The sequence below is a fragment of the Tachysurus vachellii genome, chromosome 17 (assembly GCF_030014155.1).
Source record: "Tachysurus vachellii isolate PV-2020 chromosome 17, HZAU_Pvac_v1, whole genome shotgun sequence".
Taxonomy (NCBI): domain Eukaryota; kingdom Metazoa; phylum Chordata; class Actinopteri; order Siluriformes; family Bagridae; genus Tachysurus; species Tachysurus vachellii.
In genome coordinates, this window is record NC_083476.1 from 21,223,579 (window position 1) to 21,241,241 (window position 17,663).

Genomic DNA, 17,663 nt, shown 5'->3' on the forward strand with positions numbered 1-17,663 from the left:
CATATATTTTGTTGCATCCTTCTGTAGATTTCAGTTATAATTATAGCCATCTGTATATTATGTTCATAGTACACACACATCTGTAAACTACTTACCACTTTATTTAACTTATTTAAGTCTTGTAAACACTGTATATCCTGAACTTGCTGCTATTGCACTCTGGTTAGACCTAAACTGCATTTCGTTGCCTTGTACTTGTACATGTGTAATGACAATAACGTTGAATCTAATCTAATCTAATCTAATCTAATCTAATCTAATATTTGGTCAACATTTGGTCAAGTGTGCTGATCATGCTAATATCTTTTTGCTGTTAGTTGCAAACACTTCCACAGTGGAGAAGGAAGAAGAAAATAATAAAAGGAAGGAGCCCTATTGTATAATAAGTAGCTTTAAATAACCGTTCAGGCCAGGCAGAGTCGAGCTGCACACTAAGCCTTGGTGATAAGTGTAGACAGCTGAGTTGAGCCTCGCTCTGTTGTTATGCCCTGTAAATTAGCATGTGGAGGTGGAGAACACCAAATACGGTTTAGGACAGAAACTAAAAATAGGTTGTCAGACACCGGATTCAGTCAACGTCTACGAGGCCTTAAAGGGATTTAATGCAGTAAACATCAGACGGTAAGAAACTTAAACAAAGTGTTGTGTTTTTGTTTATTTGCCCTGAGATTTTAAATTCATTTCAGTTTGTCTGATATTTTTGTTTAGATTTGAAATCGCTTTAAAAACTCAGATTATTAGAAGTTCATTGACTGAACTTGACTGGAGTAACAGCTGTGTGTGTGTGTGTGTGTGTGTGTGTATGTGTGTGTGTGGGAAAGGAACAATGGGACAGTGAATATCTGCCACGCTTTGATTAGAGAACGAAGACACATTTTATTGTGCATGAGATTCTCACAACGTCGGCTCTTGTAATTTGAACGGTTTATAGAACGGTTTATAAAACGCTCATATTCTATTCCTCGTTCCATTTTATATGAGCTAATAATCAATTTTTAATATTACTTTGGGAAAAAAATCACAGCGTACTCATAATCCTTAATACAGTATATAACTCTCGCACGACTTCGTAAGACTCTGTTTCAGTTTTCTGTGAGTCTCTTTAGATTTAAAAGGAAATGAATTGAAATAATGTGATTAAATTAAACAACGTCGTTCTCATTAGTTTAGATTAGATTTTTTCAAATCCTCTTCCGTATCTGATATATTCATTTGTTACGTTTTTAGCTCGGAAGGATACAGGACTTCCTTTTAATCCTAAATGCTTATAAATGTAAAATATTTTTAATTACGTTGTGAAGATATTAACAGATGTACAACGTATAATGAATACATTATATTATTTAAAAATAGTATACTTTTTTGCTCCAAATTGTCCTTAATTGTTACAGTCATTTATATTATTATATACTTTAGAATTTTTCTAATATAAAGTGCATAAAGTATCTATTTAAACTACTTAGACTAGCATTAAGGAGCTAACGTCGGATCATCATACTAGCATTAACGAGCAACTATCTGATTAGCAGATTAGCATTAAGGAGCTAGCGTTGAATTATCAGACTAGCATTAAGGAGCTAGCGTCAGGTCATCAAACTAGAATTAAGGAGCTAGCGTTGAATCATCAGACTAAAATTGAGAAGCTAGCATCGGATCATCAGACTATGATTAAAGAGCTAGCATCAGATCATCAGACTAGCATTAAGGAGCTAGCGTTGAATTATCAGACTAGCATTAAGGAGCTAGCGTCAGATCATCAAACTAGAATTAAGGAGCTAATGTCAGATCATCAGACTAGTATAAAGGAGCTAGCGTTGAATTATCAGACTAGCATTAAGAAGCTAGCGTCAGATCATCAGACTAACATTAAGGAGCTCGCGTTGAATCATCAGACTAAAATTAAGAAGCTAGCGTCAGATCATCAGTCTAAAATTGAAGGGGCTAGCGTCAGATCATCTGACTAACATTCTAACATCCTTACTTAATATGGAATTAGTTGTACATTAAATAAAATCACAAACTAACCATAGCTATACTTAAAATTTAATAGAAATTAAATTTATATTAAATGAAATGATCTGTACATTGTGTGAGTGAATGAGTGTGTGTGTGTGTGTGCCCTGTGATGGGTTGGCACTCCGTCCAGGGTGTATCCTGCCTTGATGCCCGATGACGCCTGAGATAGGCACAGGCTCCCCGTGACCCGAGGTAGTTCGGATAAGCGGTAGAAAATGAATGAATGATCTGTACATGAAATGTAATGTAATTAGAAAATATAATTTATATATAATTAAATTAAATGGAATAAAATAAAATAAATGGAATGGAATCAGCTAAACATCATGGAGGTGAAAGACAAAATAGTTAAAAAACACAGCATATGAAAACAATACAGTGTCTGATAATAAGATACTTCATAAAACTTGTGAAACTTGTGAAACTCAGTGTGTGCAGGATTTGTGTATGTCGTGTTCTAGATTAACTGGATTATTCGTTAGTGAAGCTGTAAGTACAGTAAAGTGTGCTGTTACATAATGAGCTTTTATTACTCACTCAACGCTTTCTCTGCTAAACCGAGTTCTCCAGGGTGCTTTAGCTTTAACATCATGACGTACGTCGCATAGTGTAGTGTACGTCTAGGGTATCAGAGTCATGTCATCTTCATCTGTTATTTTTATCATCATCATCATCATCATCATCATCATCATCATCATCATCATCATCATTTTCCTCCACAAGATACCAAAAATATAATCTGGCACTTATGTGCCTTTATAAACCTCTACAAGATTTTTTTCCTTTTTCTTTTTCCTTTCCTTTGTGTATCTGAGCTGTTTTCTGATCCTCGGGTCTGTGTTACTGTTTATGGATTATTGTTATTTTTTTTAGGGGCACGGTGGCTTAGTGGTTAGCACGTTCTCCTCACACCTCCAGGGTTGGGGGTTCGATTCCCGCCTCCGCCTTGTGTGTGTGGAGTTTGCATGTTCTCCCCGTGCCTCGGGGGTTTCCTCCGGGTACTCCGGTTTCCTCCCCCGGTCCAAAGACATGCATGGTAGGTTGATTGGCATCTCTGGAAAATTGTCCGTAGTGTGTGATTGTGTGAGTGAATGAGAGTGTGTGTGTGTGTGCCCTGTGATGGGTTGGCACTCCGTCCAGGGTGTATCCTGCCTTGATGCCCGATGACGCCTGAGATAAGCACAGGCTCCCCGTGACCCGAGGTAGTTCGGATAAGCGGGTAGAAGATGAACGAATGAATGTTATTTTTTTGCACATCGTGTACATGTATATTGGACTCTTTTCTTGGAGTTAGATTAATCAGTTTCACACAAATTCAGACTCTTGAGTATCGAATATTAAAGACGAACATTTCCTGTCTTTTATTTAATCCTAAAACTTTGTTTATTTCTAATTTATTTCTGGAAATAAAATGTCCAGACGTTTGGACATCACTTTCAATGCTTTTTTCTTCCATAAAGTGTTATAGTATTATAATGGCAGTACAGTATTTATAGTAACAGCAATCTAGAATTTCTGCACATGCAATATTGTTTGCACATACTGTACAGTATTTACGCTGGTCGGCGCTGTTTCTGTTTATTGTATTTTTTGTATTGTCTTGTAATTTTTTGTCCTGCACTGTCTTGTTTGTCTTGTCCTGCACTGTTTGCACCAAGTTGCACTTTATGTGGCTAGGACTAACTTACTAAGTCCTTATAGCTCTGTCTTTGTTTTATGTAGCATAAAAAATGATCCTGGAGAAACGTTGTCTCATTTCACTGTGTTCTGCAACAGCTATATGTGGTTGAAATGACAATAAAAGCTTTTTGACTTGACTTGATATGACTCGGCTTTAATTAAACCTGACAGTGATTGATTTTTCGGTCCAGGTGCTAGCATATAGCACCGGCGTTAAACAGTGAACCTACGAGTACCACAGAGCCTTGTGTTTAACCGTCTGAACCCCCGACGCTATCTGTGTTTAGCATTCCATCGACGCCGTCGCTGCCTGTGGTGCAAAAGCAAAAAGGAGCCAGATGTCGTTTTGTAAGCTCATGAATTCATGTATGTTACAAACACGAGCTTCCTGTCCGATGTGTACAGCGGCGCTGAGAGCAGACCTCCCAAAGTGACTGAGTGTTAATGGGCCGAGTATAAAATCCTCTGGTCCTCAGGATTTGTGCAGATCAGACAGACACTTATAAAATCCATGACTTTTCTGTCTTGTCTGGCTCCAGTCCAGTGGGATAAATCATAGGGTTGAATCTCTCTCTCTCTCTCTCTCTCTCTCTCTCTCTCTCTCTCTCTCTCTTCACTCTCTCTCTCTCACTCTCTCTCTCTCTTCACTCTCTCTCTCTCTCTTCACTCTCTCTCTCTCTCTTCACTCTCTCTCTCTCTCTTCACTCTCTCCCTCTCTCTCTTCACTCTCTCTCTCTCTCTCTCTCTCTCTCTCTCTCTCTCTCTTCACTCTCTCTCTCTTTCGCTCTCTCTCTCTTCACTCTCTCTCTCTCTCTCTTCACACACTCTCTCTCTCTCTCTCTCTCTCTCTCTCATCACTCTCTCTCTCTCTCTTCACGCTCTCTCTCTCTTCACTCTCTCTCTCTCTCTCTTCACTCTCTCTCTCTTTCGCTCTCTCTCTCTCTTCACTCTCTCTCTCTCTCTCTCTCTCTTCACACTCTCTCTCTCTCTCTCTCTCTCTCTCTCTCTCTCTCTCTCTCTCTTCACACTCTCTCTCTCTCTCTTCACTCTCTCTCTCTCTCTACTCTCTCTCTCTCTCTCCACTCTCTCTCTCTCTCTCTCTCTCTCTCATCACTCTCTCTCTCTCTCTCTCTCCACTCTCTCACTCTCTCTCTCTCTCTCTCTCTCTCTCTCTCTCTCTCTCTCTCTCTCTCTCTCTCTCTCCACTCTCTCACTCTCTCTCTCTCTCTCTCTCTCTCTCTCTCTCTCTCTCTCTCTCTCTCTCTCTCTCTCTCTCTCTCTCTCTCTCTCTCTCTCTCTATCACTCTCTCTCTATTTCTTTCCTGACAGCATTCCAGAAAAGGCAAGCACATGACAAGTCTTTCAGCCATCGAAAGCTTTGACAGCTCCACGTAGTCTTAAATGAAACGTACGAGCTGCAGAGGTGCCGAAGATATAGATCATGTGTCAAAAACTTTTCTGGAAGTATCACGGCCAAAAACGTTCTCAAGGCGGTGAATGATTTGAACGTAAAATGAAATTATGTGTCGTGTTTTCATGTAAACTTTCATTACTCATGTTGCCTGAAAAATCCTGGTTATATTTACTATTAGCTCAAGTCTGATTAGAGGCACGTCCCAAATTAAATACACTATCAAGTGTATTTAAAGTCCCCGGATGTTTCACTAATTCAAGCGCGGACACTTCATTTGCTCGAACCTCAAAGCTTTGCTTATGCTTATTTAAAGGTGCGAGGCTAACGGACACTTGTTAACGAGAAACAGTACGACATTTGCGATGCGACTTTGCCTGTGCGACATTAAACTACGGTCAGAGAGCACACGAAGGTCAGAACACGTGGTTCGCTTGTTCATCTACATTGAGCTGGATGAGAGGAATATAAGTGTAAAAGATATAAAGAGGGGTCACGGTGGCTTAGTGGTTAGCACGTTCGCCGCACACCTCCAGGGTTGGGGGTTCGATTCCCGCCTCCGCCTTGTGTGTGTGGAGTTTGCATGTTCTCCCCGTGCCTCGGGGGTTTCCTCTGGGTACTCCAGTTTCCTCCCCAGGTCCAAAGACATTCATGGTAGGTTTATTGGCATCTCTGGATAATTGTCCGTAGTGTGTGATTGCGTGGGTGAATGAGAGTGTGTGTGTGTGCCCTGTGACGCCTGATGACGCCTGAGATAGTTCGATGACCCGAGGTAGTTCGGATAAGTGGTAGAAAATGAGTGAGGGAGAGAGATATAAAGAGTTAAAAAAGGTTTTTTCTTTTTCTTTTTTTTTTTTTTAATTGTCTTTTAATAAGATTAATGTATTCAAGTACAACACAAATGCACCAAGTATAGAAACGTTACTGTGCCAGAGACGTGTGCGCAGACGTGTGTGTGTGTGTGTGTGTGTGTGTGTGTCAGTGTCTGTTTGAAGGGATGTCAACCATGAAAGTGCAAATATAGAACACACCATTAGAGAGTGTTGGCCTGCGGGGCTGTGAATAGATGCAGGCCACTGAGGAAATCCAGACACGCTGTCCGCTTCTTTAAACAACTCACCAATGCTGAGTTTGTGTGTGTGTGTGTGTGTGTGTGTGTGTGTGTGCATATTTGCAGTATATGCAGTTGTTTGCCAACTTTCAGCAGAAGTCATTTACCTATTCCTTATTTTCCCCAGCACAAGGAAGCCGCCGCTGTGTCAGATGTTTGAGTAAATTCACTTCCTTGTTCACTTCAGCCAACTCAGATTAATTTTAGAGTAGAAAATAATAATAAATAAATAAATAAAAAGCAGGTCCCTAAAGCATATTACAGGCTTGAAAATAAAATCTCTGAAGCATAATCTCAGCAGCGACAGACGAGCTCCTGTAAAATAGATGATACGAGCGGACGAGGAGTTTCTACATCTATCCTTGTTATGTACAAAAAACAAACTGAAAAACATGATATATCATCAGTGGACCTGTACATCGTTACAGAGCTGATCTGAAATTCTGTCTTTTAATAGTTTCTAATAAAAACATCTACTTTTGACGTTGATACGTTTCTCTGAAACCTTTTGTAAAGCGATAAGTTGATGTTTCGGCGTAAGATCATCAGACCAGCGTTAAGGAGCTAGCGTCAGATCATCAGACCAGCGTTAAGGAGCTAGCGTCAGATCATCAGATTAACATTAAGGAGCTAGCGTCAGATCATCAGACCAGCATTAAGGAGCTAGCGTCAGATCCTCAGATTAACATTAAGGAGGTAGTGTCAGATCCTTAGAGTAACATTAAGGAGCTAGCGTCAGATCATCAGAGTAACATTAAAGAGCTAGCGTCAGATCCTCAGATTAACATTAAGGAGCTAGAGTCAGATCATCAGACCAGCGTTAAGGAGCTAGCATCAGATCCTCAGATTAACATTAAGGAGCTAGCGTCAGATCCTCAGAGTAACATTAAGGAGCTAGCATCAGATCCTCAGATTAACATTAAGGAGCTAGCGTCAGATCCTCAGAGTAACATTAAGGAGCTAGCTTCAGATCCTCAGATTAACATTAAGGAGCTAGAGTCAGATCATCAGACTAACATTATAATGAGACCAGCGTTAAGGAGCTAGCATCAGATCATAAGATCGCCATTTCGGAGCTAGAGTCAGATCATCAGATTAAAGTTAAGGAGCTACTGTAGCATCAGATCATAAGATTAACATTAAGGAGGTAGCATCAGATGATCAGACCAGCATTTAGGAGCTAGCATCAGATTAGCATTTCGGAGCTAGCAACAGATCATCAGTGACAGCTTTGTGGACCAGCGATTCAAACTAACAACCTTCTGATTAGAAGTCCAACACCCTATCCACTAGTCTACCACATCCCTCATGAGCATCAGATGATCAGACTGACATTAAGGAGCTAGAGATCATCAAGATCACCATAATGCAGGAATGGAAGCTAAATATCTATCGCTGTAAAAAGTCTAGAAACATACACTTTGTCTTCATCAAAAACGATCCAAAATGGATCGTTTCCCATTTAAACTGATGCACTGATCCAAGTGATGTTTTTGTTTTTCCACTTGAGCTCGTCTGAAGAATCGTTAGTTGGACTTCGATGTTTACCAGAGGAATCATTTAAGGGTATTTCTTTGGCGGGGGGCACGGTTATTTATTATTATTATTATTATTATTATTATTATTATTATTATTATTATTGGCACGGTGGCTTAGTGGTTAGCACATTCACCTCACACCTCCAGGGTTGGGGGTTCGATTCCCGCCTCCGCCTTGTGTGTGTGGAGTTTGCATGTTCTCCCCGTGCCTCGGGGGTTTCCTCCGGGTACTCCGGTTTCCTCCCCCGGTCCAAAGACATGCATGGTAGGTTGATTGGCATCTCTGTAAAATTGTCCGTAGTGTGTGATTGTGTGAGTGAATGAGAGTGTGTGTGTGTGCCCTGCGATGGGTTGGCACTACGTCCAGGGTGTATCCTGCCTTGATGCCCGATGACGCCTGAGATAGGCACAGGCTCCCCGTGACCCGAGGTAGTTCGGATAAGCGGTAGAAGATGAGTGAGTGAGTGAGTATTTCTTTGGCAACTTTTCCCAGCTGTGATGTTTGTGCTATTAGCTCAATACCTGTTTAAAGTGAAAGTGACGTGACATACGGCTAAGTACGGTGACCCATACTCAGAATTCGTTCTCTGCATTTAACCCATCCAAAATGCGCACACACAGCAGTGAACACACACAGCAGTGAACACACACACTGTGAACACACACCCGGAGCAGTGGGAAGCCATTTATGCTGCGGCGCCCGGGGAGCAGTTGGGGGGATTCTGTGCCTTGCTCAAGGGCACCTCAGTCGTGGCCGGGCCGAGACTCAAACCCACAACCTTAGGGTTAGGAGTCAAACTCTTTAACCATTAGGCCACGACTTCCCCCAACGTTTATTTAGCATTAGCCAGCGATATGTAATACAGTAACACAGTAGATGAAATGGTTGCGCCAAATGGCTTCAGTCCTGCTCTCTGTGTGCTGTCTATACTTTTTTATGTACACGGTCTGAGTCAGGAGCTCTGAACCTTTACTGAAGTGAAATTGTCATGAAAGCCTTCTGGTCAATGCAGAGCACGTGTGAACGGATGGGAGGATGATGGGATATGTCAATTTCCACCAGCTGAAAAAGACAAAGTGCCCTGGACATGCCTTTAATGTTCCCTTCCTGAAAAAAAAAAAGTCAGCTGTGCTAGCGTGGCTAAAATGAAGCTCTGTAATCCAGCGGCTTGCTGCAAAAACAACAATAAACATGCGACATGTTTGGATTTAATGCTTGAAATTTTATTGCGAGTTTCGCCACAGGCGGAAAAGATGGAAGACAGCAGCTATCAGTGTACACGACTTCAGTTATAACACGCTGACTCGGCCGGTGATGCATCGACTTAATAAAATATTATAATGCACCATAAACACCATAAACAGATCCGCTGGCGTCGGTCCAGCGGATGAATCATGACGTGAAAATCTCTCAGCAACTATATAGATGCCACTATAAATGCTGAATGTCATTCAGTGGCATATGGAGTACAGGGCTACATTCAGAATATGACTTTTTTTTTTAATCATAGCTCGTGATCAGAGATTGTTAATGGACAATAGAAGAAATAAAATGCCAAATTTGCCAAAAATGTTTTCTAATTTAGTTTGGTTTGTATTTTCTCTCTTTTTTTTTTTTTTTTTTTTGCTATTTTCTTACAATAGCTACAAGTTAAAATTCATACCTGGTGTATGTTTGTAGAGAAAAACTTGATTTTCTTCTACAAAAACCTACAGATAAACATCAAGCTTCATCAGATGACATTCTATTAATTTTGGTAAAAAAAAAAAAAAGCAATAAAACAAAACAAAAACACAAAAATAAACATTGTCTGAAAGATTCTCGTCTGGAAAATTGAAAATAAAAAAAAAAAGAAACAAAGCCTTTAGCGAGTCCTTTAGTTCATTGTGAAGAACATGGAGCCGGCGCTCAGAAAATCAATTCTAGAATATGAATAATTCATTTAAAATGTGTTTATGTTCGTCTTACTTCTAAAGTCTAAATATTCAGAATATCTGTTTCTGGAGCGTTTCCACAGCTCTAAAGATGTCAGTCCCTCTAGCAGTTTGTGCTTGTTTGCAACCACAAATGCTGCAGTGTTGTGTTTTGTGCTTCAGGATTGGGCTGAATGCGTGTCGTGATGATGTCACACAAATCTGAAGCAAATCTGTGGCGTTATGAAATATTGCAATTTCTGACCAATACAATGAAGTTCGAGTTCGATTTTGCATCAATTTCTGCAATAGTGAAGTTCAGGAAGGACTGAAAAGTCTCTTGGAAAGTTCTGGTTCACTTCTTGAGGTTTGATCTTTTTTTTTTATTATTATTATTATGCAAACATTCATTCATTCATTCATCTTCTACCGCTTATCCGAACTACCTCGGGTCACGGGGAGCCTGTGCCTATCTCAGGCGTCATCGGGCATCAAGGCAGGATACACCATGGACGGAGTGCCAACCCATCGCAGGGCACACACACACACTCATTCACTCACACAATCACACACTACGGACAATTTTTCCAGAGATGCCAATCAACCTACCATGCATGTCTTTGGACCGGGGGAGGAAACCGGAGTACCCGGAGGAAACCCCCGAGGCACGGGGAGAACATGCAAACTCCACACACACAAGGTGGAGACGGGAATCGAACCCCCAACCATGGAGGTGTGAGGCGAACGTGCTAACCAGTAAGCCACCGTGCCACCATTATGCAAACAGACAATTTCAAAATACAAATACAAAGAACAACAAAACAATACGTGTGTGTATGTGTGTGTGTAACTGTAAGTGCAGCTGGGTGTGGGAGTGGAGATATATGAATAAAGGAGCATGTAGGGAAGTACAACAGACGTAACCAGAGTAAAAAAAAAAATATTTATGTATATATATATATATATATATATATATATATATATATATATATATATATATATATATATATATATATAAAATTAAATAATAATAATTATAATGACAATAATAACGATGAAGATAATAATAGTATCACACAAAACAAAAAATAATTAAAATAAATTTAACAAAAAAAAAAAATGGAAAATGGGGTATGAGGTTTGATCTTTTTTAGGATTCAATTTTTTTTTTTTTTTTTTGTGGAAACGGCTGCAGAATAAAATCCGTGATCATCAAGTTAATGGAAATTCTCCCAAAAATAACTAACTAAATAAATAAATAATAATTCACCAGCAGGAAGATTCATCCCAACTCACACGTCCTCACATACACACACGTACAGTACGTATCCCATGAGGCTCAGCTCTGAACTGTTTATCGTTGGTCTTTAATTAGACCTCCGGCTGCTCCTTGTGGCTCTCTTCAGGTTTTTTTTCCATCCTCGCTAACCCACTCACGCTCACACTCACACGTTAGGCTTTTCGGCTTTTTATAAGCGATGGTATAAATAATACCTCCGAGTGACTCGTAGGCTTTAACGTCTTACTGTTTCAGACAATACAAGAGATTGTGTTGGAAGTTTATCGTCTTCATTTTAGATTATATTTGTGTTGTTGTTGTAGATGAAAGCACATTGATCGACTCTACCTTCCAGCTCATCCTAGTTTTATTTTCTGTCCTGAATGTACTTGTTATTAATGCTGTTTTTTCTGTCAGTGCTGAGGCTGACCTTTCTGACCCTGGAGTCACGGTGCAGAACATTGCCTCCGTCTGTTACACCGTGTTTGGCCTGTATGACCAGAAATACTGCTGAGAATGAGAAATGTACAGTACTGGAGAAATCCAGTAACTCTTTACTTATGAGGATGTACAAGCCCTTAACACCATCTGACATCATGTTATGAGCTTTTTATCCCAAAGAGAGCGGAATAAGGTCGTATTTATCATGTCTATGGACTAACAGATGCATTGTGATGACGACTGAAATTGTAAACTTTTTGTCAACCTTAACTTTTGGTTAAATAAAGTGTTAACTCACTAGAAATTATATATTTAAACTGTTATTACATTGTACTGTTATAGAGTTCATAACGTAATAGTGTTATATATCTTTTTTTGTCATGTTCATGCGTCAAACTTAGAGTTTATGATGTTTTTATGGAAATTTCACCTTTGTTTCTTACTAGTCTTGATTTCTCATTTGTCGACTAATCGGTTGCAGTTCAGTGTCAATTTTCTCAATCTTTGATCGTTCACAGAGTTTCTGATCATACGTTATAAACCACTTGATGACTATCAGTGAGAACGGCACAGAAAAACAGCTGACGAGCATTCAAGAGGGGTAATAATAATAATAATAATAATAATAATTCATTCATTCATTCATCTTCTACCGCTTATCCGAACTACCTCGGGTCACGGGGAGTCTGTGCCTATCTCAGGCGTCATCGGGCATTAAGGCAGGATACACCCTGGACGGAGTGCCAACCCATCGCAGGGCACACACACACACTCATTCACTCACACACTACGGACAATTTTCCAGAGATGCCAATCAACCTACCATGCATGTCTTTGGACCGGGGGAGGAAACCGGAGTACCCGGAGGAAACCCCCGAGGCACGGGGAGAACATGCAAACTCCACACACACAAGGTGGAGGCGGGAATCGAACCCCCAACCCTGGAGGTGTGAGGCGAACGTGCTAACCACTAAGCCACCGTGCCAATAATAATAATAATAATAATAATAATAATAATAATAATAATAATAATAATAATAATAATAATAATTATTATTATTATTATTATTATTATTATTATTATTATTATTAGTAGTAGTAGTAGTAGTAGTAGTAGTAGTAGTATTATAGTTCTTCTATCTAGAAGAAATGACTTGTCATGTCAAACCTGAATGGTTAAAGAATAAAAACAAATCCAACATGATTCCCGGTGGCCCACTGTATCACTGTACCTCCAGTTCAGAACAGACAATTCTCACTAAACTTCTCAAACCAAGCAATCCTTCCTTCCTCCACATTTCTTATCTTATTTCACAAAGTTACATAATAGAAAGCTGTCAGGATTTAAGGATCAGGCAAACATCATCTGGTAGTTAGTTAGTTAGTTAGCCTCATTCTCACCTGCGATCGATCGCGATCGATTAGTTTGCAAGGCGATACATCAAGCAAAGAACAGATGGAGAGCGATAGAAGTGGCGCGATGAACGATGTTGAGACGTACTGTCTCAACATTCTCACCGTAGTCAGGACGGAAAACTGGCACAACTTTTTTAACCTCGACGAAGGTTTTATATAACCTTTATATGGTCTGATAACCGCTAGCTTTAAGTAAAGTGCTACCAGAAATTCTAAAGTGTTCTGTTATTCATTATTGACCCATTTCCTGGTACTGAGTCAGAGGTATATTGTGAGAAGCTTAATAAAATCTTTAACATGGAATTTATTTCACCTGTGATGTGACTTCACATATCAGCACTTATAACACTTCAATGTCATATGGTGCCACTTCACTATTATTTTAATAACTCTGTATTTTTTTTTTTTACCCGTAGCTGAAACGAATAGAAGCAGGAGCACAAATCTGAAGGTATATATTATTTCTAGGACTGAGAATGTATTAGAGCTCAAATTAATCTTTATCTCCTTCAGAGAACCCGATTCAAAACAGACAAGTTACAACACTCTGCTCTCGCACGATAAGGAACCGTCTTCGCTCCGAACACAGGTTGAATCCTCCAGACTTAAGTGATGGAGCAGGCTGATGTTTTATACCGATCCACTTTCCTGCTTTTCTTCTCTTCCCAAAAGGAGACGTGACGAGGATGATGTGATTTATTCTTTTGTACTTTAGCGATGCGCCCTATGGGGTTGAAGCCAAGAATTACTGGCAAAAAATTTTTTTTAATCAAGTCAGATGGGTGAGGGTGATGTGAGGGTTGCTCATTTATTATACGGTTAATCCATTACGTTCGTCCAGGTCGTGCAGGGGAGAAACGATGAAATTTGTTTTTAGGAAAAAAAATGGGTATGATCATTAATGATATTAACACGAGTCACTGAAGGAAAAGACTTCAGTCAAAACAAACAGTTATTCATTAGTCATGAAAAAGAAGCATGGTTAAATCTAAGGTTTTTATGTATGGAAATGCAGTGATGGACTGAAAAGAGGGAACAGAGGGAACTTTACGGAATGAGGGACGATCTGTTAATGTTTGTGTCTATTGCTACCTTCACAGAGAGCCACATGAATTCCATCGTTGTTGTATTGTTAAGTCAAACTGAACTTCTCGTGTGTGTGTGTGTGTGTGTGTGTGTGTGTGTGTGTGTGTGTGTGTGGGGATGTGGTAGCTCAATGGTTAAGGGTTAATCGAGGGACGTAACTGATTACTGAGACGTTATTCATGAAAGAGCAGATAACAAATACAGATACTAAAATAATATGGAGTATTATTTCCGTAAACAGATCAGGACAGAGATCCTGTAACAGTCACATTAAGGCAGGCTTTTTAGTTCACATGGTGTGAAAATGACACAGTTGCCAGTTTTTCAAAAAAAGGTGATTAGCCTCTGTTAACTGTGGTGCGCACACATTTCTGATTTAGTCCATTGTGTAGAGGAAAACATATCTCTCGGTGGGAGAAGCATACTCTTTGCCTGCTGTCAGTCACAATGATGCTAGCCAATCATTGGTCTTTCTCCAATTGTGTTACACTGCAATGTAGAGCAGCAGGAGCAGCAGTTCAAATGACATCTTTCATTCATTCATTCATTCATTCATTCATCTTCTACCGCTTATCCGAACTACCTCGGGTCACGGGGAGCCTGTGCCTATCTCAGGCGTCATCGGGCATCAAGGCAGGATACACTCTGGATGGAGTGCCAACCCATCGCAGGGCACACACACACACACACTCTCATTCACTCACGCACTCACACACTACGGACAATTTTCCAGAGATGCCAATCAACCTACCATGCATGTCTTTGGACCGGGGGAGGAAACCGGAGTACCCGGAGGAAACCCCCGAGGCACGGGGAGAACATGCAAACTCCACACACACAAGGCGGAGGCGGGATCAAACCCCCAACCCTGGAGGTGTGAGGCGAACGTGCTACTGTAACTAACCACTAAGTCACCGTGCCCCCCGACATCTATCTTACTCCGTCAAATTATATTTTCTTATTCTTATCAATTTCTTATTATAACTTTTCTGTTACTGACTCTATCACATCATTTTATACATCAAAGTTTTTTTTTTTTTTTTTTTTTTAGATTTTTTACTTTAATTTAACCACTGCTGTCTGTAGACATTTCTACATTCTGCTGTATTCGACATTGTATTCTGCTGTATAAGCCCTATTCGGACGGGATTAGTTTTACGTGGGGACGTGGAGTAATACAATTTTACCTCAGGACGTCTGTAATATAAATTGGCCAATTCGCACGGGACAAAACATCTCAGTAAAACTAGCAGAAGTGGGAGGGGTAACACGCTTTACACACCACAGTAACCTCCTTGTCGTCATGTGCGTATGATGTTGCTTCCTGTTATCACGTGTGCAAACAGACAACATGGTGCCTCCATGCTTGCAAAACGCGCCAAAAACTACTTTTAAACAGGAAATGACGGAATTTTACCGTACATATTTACAGCGGGTCAATTCGGACGGGATTAGTATTACCTGGGGTAATTTTTCTGGACCTTTTTACAGAAGGTAAAAGTTGCCGTAATCTTTACTGACATTGTCCGTAATGATTACCGAGATAACACATTCGGACGGGACTAAAATCACAGAGAAGCTCTGGTAATAATTACTTTACCCCCACGTCCCCACGTAAAACTAATCCCGTCCGAATAGGGCTTCAGTCTGCAAATACGTGGTGTTGTAAAGAGAATAAACAAATTTTAAGATTAATAAAACTCTCTGAACTGAAATTCGGTTCTTTTTTTATAAGCTCCTGAAAGACATTCATGATTCATGTATTGTTTACTAGATACGAGACATCAGTTCACATCTTGCCTGAAGTAATTGCATGATTTTTTAAGACCGCAGTGAAAACTTATAATTTAAGGAAACACTCAGCTTCACTAAAAAATGAAACTAAAAACTATTCAGACGTGCAGGAGGAAAGACGTCGTGGAGACTGAAGAAATTTCAGTTAATAGCATGAACAAGATGAAACCAGGAAACAAGTCAGTAAAGAATAAGACGTGCTTAACAAAAAAAAAAAGAGAGCATACTATAACTTTGGCAGGAGGAGAAGAAACAACAGGAAAGAAATGACTATATTAATCACATTGAGACACATTAAAGGACAGGACGGGATAATAGGATAATCAACCAAATAGAACAAAAGCAAAACAAAGCAAAGTACATGTTATAATATTCAAAAAAACCCATCCAGGTTAAACCCCCATAAGCACCATTCTTCTCTTCTCTTCTCTTCTCTTCTCTTCTCTTCTCTTCTCTTCTCTTCTCTTCTCTTCTCTTCTCTTCTTTCCTCTCCTCTCCTCTCCTCTCCTCTTCTCTTCTCCTCTCCTCTGTTCTCTTCTCCTCTCTTCACTTCTCTTCTCTTCTCTCCTCTTCTCCTCTCTTCTCTTCTCCTCTTCTCTCTTCTCTTCTCTTCTCCTCTCCTCCTCTCCTCTCTTCTCCTCTCTTCTCTTCTCCTCTCCTCTCTTCTCTTCTCTTCTCCTCTCTTCTCTTCTCTTCTCTTCTCTTCTCTTCTCTTCTCTTCTCTTCTCTTCTCTGATCTTCTCTTCTCTTCTCCTCTCCTCTCTTCTCTTCTCCTCTCTTCACTTGTGTGAAGTCTTAGCACTAGATGTTAGAGTGTACAGTATCTGTGTGGGTTTGTGTTCGTTCAGCTACAAGATCATCAGTGAGATCAGACTCTGATGTCGAGATGTTGAGGAGACTCCAGTTCCAGTTCATCCCAAAGGTGTTCAGTGGTGTTGAGTCAGATTCAGTAGATGTTCTTCTACTTTCTCCGACCTTCTCACCTCCACACCATGTCTTCATCATGGAGCTGCTTTGTGGCATTCATGATATTTGCAGATGATGATTTTTTTTTGGCACCATCCAAAATGGACTTGAAGCCACCTCTAAGTCCACGTCCATGGGTTTCAAAAGGAAAGGACTTGGATGCTCTCTTCAGGTTAGGGGAGACACCTTGCCCTGATGGTGGAGGCATTTAAATATCTTTGGATCTGATGGAAAAAGAGTAACAAATGGATTGAATAGCTCTGAAGCAGGAACTTCTGGTCAGTTTACAAGCTGTGGGTAGTGATAGAAAGAATGTCACGATTACAGAAGGTGGAAATGAAGTTCCTCCACAGAGTTACTGGGCTTACTTTTGAATCTAACACCGATAAGGACTCTCTGGCAATTCCAGGAGCCACTGGGAATATGATATCCCAGTCGGTTTGGGAAAACCCTTGGATCAGCAAGAAGGAGCTGGATTTTGTAGCATCAGATAGAGAAGCCTGGACTGACTTTCTTAACCTGTTACCACATACATCCTTTTATTATTTAAGATGTTGGTTATGTTTAGCCTGAATTGCCATCGTTGAGAATCGTACTGTATGCCTTATGTCACTGATGGCTTAAACTTCGATTTTGATCCTTTTTTTAGAGGTCTTATCTCGGGCCTACTATCCATCTCTGTACCTAACGCAAGCAGGAGTGTAATAAAGAACAGATTTCTATGATAGAGATGTCTTTATGCAGTGTGTGTTCAGATAAATCACTGTTTGATTTGAGAATTAGGGTCTGAAGTGTCTGTGGTCTCACTTCTATCTTTTTAGTCAAGTGTCTCTTAGCAAACTCTTTCTTTTATCCTACGGCAATCCCTCTTAACCTTGTCTCTGAACCCCCCCCAACCCTTTCTCTCTCTCTCTCTCGCTTTTGTATTTTTTTCTCTCCTCAAATCATGATCTCCTCTGCTGCAAAGAAAACTCCACCTACTCAGTGCTGCTAATGTAGTCACTGACAGTG

The 17,663-nt window shown here is 40.2% G+C and overlaps 1 protein-coding gene across 1 annotated transcript in view; it reads left to right on the plus strand.

Moving 5' to 3' along the window:
- Window positions 1-477: 477 nt before the first annotated feature.
- Window positions 478-17,663, plus strand: part of sgcd (sarcoglycan, delta (dystrophin-associated glycoprotein)) — a 173,553-nt gene continuing 156,367 nt past the window's right edge. Inside the window, exon 1 of the mRNA XM_060891604.1 lies at window positions 478-621. The gene's annotated coding sequence lies outside the window, so the exon portion shown is untranslated. The remainder of the gene's footprint in view (window positions 622-17,663) is intronic.